This window comes from Ornithodoros turicata, unplaced genomic scaffold (genome assembly GCF_037126465.1).
Source record: "Ornithodoros turicata isolate Travis unplaced genomic scaffold, ASM3712646v1 Chromosome131, whole genome shotgun sequence".
In the NCBI taxonomy this organism is placed as follows: domain Eukaryota; kingdom Metazoa; phylum Arthropoda; class Arachnida; order Ixodida; family Argasidae; genus Ornithodoros; species Ornithodoros turicata.
Window position 1 is genome coordinate 107,114 of NW_026999308.1, and position 9,320 is coordinate 116,433.

The window sequence follows — 9,320 nt, forward strand, 5'->3', positions numbered from 1 at the left end:
ACTTCCAAGTTTGTTGGGAAAGCATGCCACCACAACTAATATCCGCAGTGAAGAAAAAGGAGCGCCCGTCTAGCAGGCTGCGTCGTGAAATGGTCCGTCTGGTAGTTGACCAAGCCAGAACCATGTGTGAGCGCCCACTCAAGAAACACTACGAAATTATTGCAAGACGAATTGTGGGCCAGTATCCAGCATCATTTCAAGATGCCTTTGAAGGCACGGTTGTTGGGACGGGGTCACGATTCGCTTCTTAATCAGCTGGTCTTTAGGACCGAAAACTGTGTACGCTTTAAGAACCGTTGCTCTGGTGAGACGGCGGATCTGACGAAGAGTGGACGGAAGAAGGCCCGCATGTACGGTTGCTTCAAGGATTCTACCACTGAAAACATTGATGAGGAGTGCTTGGAAGAAAAAAAAGAAACGCTAAAACATTGGTATGTGACGAACACTGGTCAAAAAGATGACATCAAAGCGGAGATGAGGGCGACATACTTGCTGCAACGGAAAATGATCGATTCGAAAATCAAGACCCCCGAACTCCTGTCGGAATGGCCGTACCTCTTCACGCCCGACGGCATGTTCATCCACTTTCACGAGCTTGTTGGCATACACGTCGAGGATGTGCTCCCAGTGTCATTCAAGGAAAAGGGACTGAGCATTTTGAAATTTGCACAACAGTGCGAGAAAAGTGATGCTGCCACGCAAATCCTGGCGGAGCTGGAAGATGCGCCAGGCACAGAACTGCAAAACCAGGCAGTAGCAGTGACCCTTCTCCTGTTACACTACTTAGAGGAAAATGAAGGTGCCGTCTTCATTGTTCGTGGCGTAAGTGGTATATATGTCACATGCTAATGACAGATATGACACCTGCTTCCTCGCTGACATACTGTTACCTATTACTACCTTGTTGCCATAAGTGATGAGGACATGTACCATTTCATTCACATTCGTACCACATGCTTGTACCATACGTTGAGAAATCAACGAATATAATATATATTTTCCCAATACATTACAGGATCCTTGTACTGCCCATGATGTGGAGCAGTCTGACCTTCCAGCAAGCCCAAGAATTATTGTTATTGGTGAGGTTTCAGGGCTTTCTGCTACATGCATGTGAATTGATAGTCAGGTACCATCGGACCTGCTCGTGTCTTTCAATTTTTGCCGTTGGTGATTATTATATAACAGGTGATTCTGCATGGCGCCCGTCCTCATTCATGTTGAGTGTAGACAAGATTGTTGTCACAGACCTCATCGATGACTTTATCACGGCAATCAGCGTCTGGTTTGCTCTCCACTATGTGCTGAATCTTGTATATGCCCAAGAAAGTCAAGCATTGCTGGAGTTCCTGCAGAGGTGCACATTGTCAGCCATGCATGCTGTTTTTGTATAGCTCTTCATGTCCTCGCAGGACATTTCTCGGGATAAACCCTGACCGGGGTTCAAGAGCAGAGAAGAGACAGCGCACGCCTGTCAATAAAAAGGTGCTGCGACTCGTCGACAAGCTGTCGCACTTTGAGTGGCATGTTTAACACTTGGTAAGATGAGCATCTTACTTGTTTTCCTCCAGTCTCTTTGCAAACAGTACTATTTTCAGTTTCCAAGCAACTGCATAAGACTGTTGCATTGCTGACTTGACCTAATGTCACAGCCACTCTGCTGCGTTTTTTCACGGTACGTGCCTCTCTTGTCCTGCCCGAGGGATCATGATGCGTACATGCTGCTTCTCTTCCAGTTTTTTCCACTGTTCCATCAGCGACTGGGCGAACATAGGGCACATGGCCACTCTTATGCTGCGTTTTTTGAAGGTACGTGCCTCTCTTGTCCTGCCCGATGGATCATGACGCATACATGCTGCTTCTCTTCCAGTTTTTTCCACCTTTTCCATCAGCGACTGGGCGAACATAGGGCACATGGCCACTCTTATGCTGCGTTTTTTGAAGGTACGTGCCTCTCTTGTCCTGCCCGAGGGATCATGACGCGTACATGCTGCTTCTCTTCCAGTTTTTTTCCACTGTTCCATCAGCGACTGGGCGAACATAGGGCACATGGCCACTCTTATGCTGCGTTTTTTGAAGGTATGTGCCTCTCTTGTCCTGCCCGAGGGATCATGACGCGTACATGCTGCTTCTCTTCCAGTTTTTTTCACCTTTTCCATCAGCGACTGGGCGAACATAGGGCACATGGCCACTCTTATGCTGCGTTTTTTGAAGGTACGTGCCTCTCTTGTCCTGCCCGAGGGATCATGATGCGTACATGCTGCTTCTCTTCCAGTTTTTTCCACTGTTCCATCAGCGACTGGGCGAACATAGGGCACATGGCCACTCTTATGCTGCGTTTTTTGAAGGTACGTGCCTCTCTTGTCCTGCCCGATGGATCATGACGCATACATGCTGCTTCTCTTCCAGTTTTTTCCACCTTTTCCATCAGCGACTGGGCGAACATAGGGCACATGGCCACTCTTATGCTGCGTTTTTTGAAGGTACGTGCCTCTCTTGTCCTGCCCGAGGGATCATGACGCGTACATGCTGCTTCTCTTCCAGTTTTTTCCACTGTTCCATCAGCGACTGGGCGAACATAGGGCACATGGCCACTCTTATGCTGCGTTTTTTGAAGGTATGTGCCTCTCTTGTCCTGCCCGAGGGATCATGACGCGTACATGCTGCTTCTCTTCCAGTTTTTTTCACCTTTTCCATCAGCGACTGGGCGAACATAGGGCACATGGCCACTCTTATGCTGCGTTTTTTGAAGGTATGTGCCTCTCTTGTCCTGCCCGAGGGATCATGACGCGTACATGCTGCTTCTCTTCCAGTTTTTTCCACTGTTCCATCAGCGACTGGGCGAACATAGGGCACATGGCCACTCTTATGCTGCGTTTTTTGAAGGTATGTGCCTCTCTTGTCCTGCCCGAGGGATCATGACGCGTACATGCTGCTTCTCTTCCAGTTTTTTCCACCTTTTCCATCAGCGACTGGGCGAACATAGGGCACATGGCCACTCTTATGCTGCGTTTTTTGAAGGTATGTGCCTCTCTTGTCCTGCCCGAGGGATCATGACGCGTACATGCTGCTTCTCTTCCAGTTTTTTCCACTGTTCCATCAGCGACTGGGCGAACATAGGGCACATGGCCACTCTTATGCTGCGTTTTTTGAAGGTATGTGCCTCTCTTGTCCTGCCCGAGGGATCATGACGCGTACATGCTGCTTCTCTTCCAGTTTTTTCCACTGTTCCATCAGCGACTGGGCGAACATAGGGCACATGGCCACTCTTATGCTGCGTTTTTTGAAGGTATGTGCCTCTCTTGTCCTGCCCGAGGGATCATGACGCGTACATGCTGCTTCTCTTCCAGTTTTTTCCACTGTTCCATCAGCGACTGGGCGAACATAGGGCACATGGCCACTCTTATGCTGCGTTTTTTGAAGGTATGTGCCTCTCTTGTCCTGCCCGAGGGATCATGACGCGTACATGCTGCTTCTCTTCCAGTTTTTTCCACTGTTCCATCAGCGACTGGGCGAACATAGGGCACATGGCCACTCTTATGCTGCGTTTTTTGAAGGTATGTGCCTCTCTTGTCCTGCCCGAGGGATCATGACGCGTACATGCTGCTTCTCTTCCAGTTTTTTCCACTGTTCCATCAGCGACTGGGCGAACATAGGGCACATGGCCACTCTTATGCTGCGTTTTTTGAAGGTACGTGCCTCTCTTGTCCTGCCCGATGGATCATGACGCATACATGCTGCTTCTCTTCCAGTTTTTTCCACCTTTTCCATCAGCGACTGGGCGAACATAGGGCACATGGCCACTCTTATGCTGCGTTTTTTGAAGGTATGTGCCTCTCTTGTCCTGCCCGAGGGATCATGACGCGTACATGCTGCTTCTCTTCCAGTTTTTTCCACCTTTTCCATCAGCGACTGGGCGAACATAGGGCACATGGCCACTCTTATGCTGCGTTTTTTGAAGGTATGTGCCTCTCTTGTCCTGCCCGAGGGATCATGACGCGTACATGCTGCTTCTCTTCCAGTTTTTTCCACTGTTCCATCAGCGACTGGGCGAACATAGGGCACATGGCCACTCTTATGCTGCGTTTTTTGAAGGTATGTGCCTCTCTTGTCCTGCCCGAGGGATCATGACGCGTACATGCTGCTTCTCTTCCAGTTTTTTCCACTGTTCCATCAGCGACTGGGCGAACATAGGGCACATGGCCACTCTTATGCTGCGTTTTTTGAAGGTATGTGCCTCTCTTGTCCTGCCCGAGGGATCATGACGCGTACATGCTGCTTCTCTTCCAGTTTTTTCCACTGTTCCATCAGCGACTGGGCGAACATAGGGCACATGGCCACTCTTATGCTGCGTTTTTTGAAGGTACGTGCCTCTCTTGTCCTGCCCGATGGATCATGACGCATACATGCTGCTTCTCTTCCAGTTTTTTCCACCTTTTCCATCAGCGACTGGGCGAACATAGGGCACATGGCCACTCTTATGCTGCGTTTTTTGAAGGTACGTGCCTCTCTTGTCCTGCCCGAGGGATCATGACGCGTACATGCTGCTTCTCTTCCAGTTTTTTCCACTGTTCCATCAGCGACTGGGCGAACATAGGGCACATGGCCACTCTTATGCTGCGTTTTTTGAAGGTATGTGCCTCTCTTGTCCTGCCCGAGGGATCATGACGCGTACATGCTGCTTCTCTTCCAGTTTTTTTCACTGTTCCATCAGCGACTGGGCGAACATAGGGCACATGGCCACTCTTATGCTGCGTTTTTTGAAGGTATGTGCCTCTCTTGTCCTGCCCGAGGGATCATGACGCGTACATGCTGCTTCTCTTCCGGTTTTTTCCACTGTTCCATCAGCGACTGGGCGAACATAGGGCACATGGCCACTCTTATGCTGCGTTTTTTGAAGGTCTCTTGTCCTGCCCGAGGGATCATGACGCGTACATGCTGCTTCTCTTCCAGTTTTTTCCACTGTTCCATCAGCGACTGGGCGAACATAGGGCACATGGCCACTCTTATGCTGCGTTTTTTGAAGGTCTCTTGTCCTGCCCGAGGGATCATGACGCGTACATGCTGCTTCTCTTCCAGTTTTTTCCACTGTTCCATCAGCGACTGGGCGAACATAGGGCACATGGCCACTCTTATGCTGCGTTTTTTGAAGGTCTCTTGTCCTGCCCGAGGGATCATGACGCGTACATGCTGCTTCTCTTCCAGTTTTTTCCACTGTTCCATCAGCGACTGGGCGAACATAGGGCACATGGCCACTCTTATGCTGCGTTTTTTGAAGGTACGTGCCTCTCTTGTCCTGCCCGAGGGATCATGACGCATACATGCTGCTTCTCTTCCAGTTTTTTCCACTGTTCCATCAGCGACTGGGCGAACATAGGGCACATGGCCACTCTTATGCTGTGCTAATGGAACGCAAGCGCATCTCACATCCAGACTCTGACTTTTCCAGGGCTTCCAGAAAACATACATAATCATCATTGCACTCAATAAATATTTAACACAGTACGTCTGTCTGCTTCATTACTTACATTGCACAGAGACATGTCTCCACGTCTCTGGTATTACACTTAGCTAATTCGAGCTCGCTTGCAGCATGCATTAACATGACCACATGCAGACTACGTATGTTCAAGATGACGCTTCGGCACGATTCATAGTACGTGACACAGAGCATGCATTGCACCATATTTACTACAGCTTGCAACCTGCAGTAAAAATTAAATATGAACAGTATTTTGCCGTAAAATATTACGGCAGATGACAGTTTAAAAAAAACTGGCAAATACCGTCACAAAAAACGGGCAAAATTGAATACGGGCCACCGTAAAAAAAAAAACGGGCAAGAATTGGCAACGTTGCTGCCAGGTATTTGCCCGTTTTTTTACGGTGAAATTTTTAACAGTGCACGAAACCCATAAGGGTATAACTTATACAGCAGTATCTCATGGAATACGGTGTCAAAAGCACTGGACAAGTCTACCAGCAAACAAGTCACCACACAGTTTTTGTCTAAAGCTTGGTAGATATCATCCGTAAAGTCCTCTAGAAGGCACTGAGTGCCCTTTCCGGCAACGAAACCAAACTGGGATTCATTAATAATTCTGTTCTTCTCAACGAAGTTTACCATTACGGAGTAAATGTATGTCTCCACGATGACCGCCAGTGCAGGTAAAATCGAGATGGGCCTATAGCTTTCAACGGCATCCTTTCTACCCCCTTTATGAACTGGCCGAATAATCGCCCTCTTTAAGGGCACGGGAGTTATACACGCAACAAAAGTAGAGTTTAGAATATGCAGAACGGCTTCACACACAAGATTATAGCTACGCTTAATATAACATGCGTATGTTGTCTAAGCCCGCAGCAGTATTACGCATCTTCGTAATCGTGAAGCACATGTCCTCCTCGAGCCTCTCAGGTAATGCACAAAAGTTCTTCACTGAGTAGGGCATCTTGTAATTAACAGCACCAAGGTGAGGACACGAGAGAGATGAAAAATGGTCAGAAAAGGCAGATTAATAATAACAATAATAATAATAATAATAATTACTTTTATTATTATTATTATTAGTAGTAGTAGTAGTAGTATTTTATTCACTTCATTCAAATGATTACAATGCGTGGACTCGCCTAAGCCAACAAGAGCTTGTGAGCAGTCCTGCCTGACAGTGGAAACCGCGCTTAAAAACTGTACGTAAGAACACGGAATACAGCATCAACGAACACGTTACAACGAAACAGACAAAGTTACAATAGATTCACAATAAAAGAACACGTTAAGCGGATTCAGTTACAGAATAAGGAACGAAATAATGTTTGTAGGGAGGCAATCGATGATAAATTCAAAGCATCAGCTGGCAGTAAGTTAAAAACGGAGTGAACATAGAGAGACCGTTGCCATGTTTCATAGGAAGTGAAGATTCCAGGGACAATGTATATTTCAGGAAGTCTGGTTTCTATTGGAAGAATCCGTACAGTCTTAAAATTTTCGGTCCAGTAATATTTCCGAATCACTATCTCTGCAAATAACTTTTCAAATTGAGCAAGGTTATTTTGTTTAAATAAACTGTCTGAACGCGTCTGTCGGCCAAAGGACGCACTTTTTAAGGCAAATCTTAAGACATGGTTAATCCTGTTCTTCCAAGTAAATGAACAGATGAAAAAGTTTGTTAAACCATATCTCACTATGGAGTAACCTAAAAACAGCAATATGTGATTGCGAATTGAGCAAGGAATACACGGCCTAATATTGTAGAGCAGACAACCAAAGATGAATACGTTTGTGAGAATTCTCGAAACATATTAGCTTTGATTTCGCTGCATTTCATTTCATTTATTTATTTATTTATTATTGCATTGACTGTTATACAATTTACAAAGAACCAGTCTATAACCTTTTTGGCATCCTTTTGTAAAGATTGAACTGCATCTTGCAGTCACAAATCAGTAGAGAGCAAGACGGTGTCTTCAGCGTACTGAAATATTGAAGTCTTCTTCACCACGTCTGACAGGTCGTTAACTGATGTGGAAGAGTACAGGGGCCAAACAGGTCACCTGGGGAACGCCCGTATGGAAGGCTACTGGCTTGCTGCGTTGACAACTAACAATGTCTCTGTGTGAACGTCCTTGTAAATAACTACATAGCCAATTAAAGAAAAGGCCATCTTTTGCATCTTTTGCGAAAATTATACTCGTGGGGGTTAACCCAAACAAGTATAAATTTCGCAAAATATGTTCGTTATTTATAGAATCAATAGCTTTGAATAAATCCAAAGAAAGCGCAACGGCTACAAGGTTCATGTCAAGTGCAGAATACAAACAATCAGCAAAGTCTTCCAACTAAGATATAGTACCCTTATTTTGCACAAAACCATACAGTGAAGCGGATAATAGGTCAATTTAGTTTTATTGCAGGGAGTCAGTGCTTCAGAAGTGTATCGTTACATTAGTCATGTATTTTTATGTTATGAAGGTTCTTAAATATACGTGCAGTATCACTTTTGAAAGATACACCTGTTGTCAATCTGACGGTGCATTCTGCTGTGAGTAAGCTTTTTTTTAAATATTATTTTAAGATGTGATTTGGAAATGGTCGATATCAGCCGTCGGTAGCTCGAACAGACCATACGAGTCCCGATATGCTGTTTTTCTAGAAGGCTTTTTCCAGTGAACTGCGAGAGCTGCTGTACCCTGACAGGAGCACCTCATGTACAGGTTGTCCAGAAAACGTGTTATTGAATAATAATAATAATAACAATAATAATAATAATACATGAGGTGCTCCTGTCCTAATAATAATAATATACTAATATAATAATAATAATAATAATAATTTTTATTCCTTGTGAATCAAATCAAAATACAAAGCAGGCCCGCCTAAGCCGAAGGGCTTGTGACGCTGGGCCTGGAGGCAGTCAACAGCAAGTCAGCTAAACACAACTTAGCTAGAAAAAGCAAACCAAATACAACTACATAGTACACTAATTAGGCACAATAATATAATTGATGCAGTGACCTTTTCAAATCTGACTTGGACTGGATTGTTAAAAACTGAGAAGGAAGGCCATTAAAAACGCGAGGGACATAACATGCTCTGCGAAACAGCCCATACCTAGTGAAAGAGAATGGTACAACAAAATTAAATGATTTTTTTCTCATTGAACGGTTCGCCGTGACAGGTATTTTGAAGGAAGATTCCCAAAAGTGATTTAGTACAATGGTGGATTTAAAAAAAAAAATATCAAAGGATGCAAAAGACAGATCACGAAAAAGGTCCCCAGAATGCCCCATGCAGCAATTTTTATAAGCAACACTTTTGAGACAGCTTCTAAGAATGTTGTTAACCTTAATTTTCCAAGTTTCACTACAATGTGCGAACAATGTTATACCATATCGTAATATACTCTAACCGAGAGCATCTAGCACTGACTCACGAACTCTCGAAGGCGTTACATACCTAAGAGAAAAAAGGATGTTTGCCGCAGACACTTACATACATACGATAACTGAGAATTCCATGTCATGTCCGAATCAAAATACAAGCCAAGGTACTTGATAGTTTGTGAATACGTCAATGGTTGTGAGCCAGGTAGAACAATAGAACATGTATCATCAAAGCCCTTAGAGGGATTGCGAAAGCAGATGAGCTGGGTTTTGTCAATATTCAACTGTATAGCGCTTTTAGAGAACCAGTTACAAACATGAGTGGCATCAATCTGTAGCAACCGAATGGCCTCACATTGAGATACGTGTACCGCTACCAATAAAGTGTCATCAGCATACTGAAATACTTTACAAAACTTCAAAACACGAAATAAATC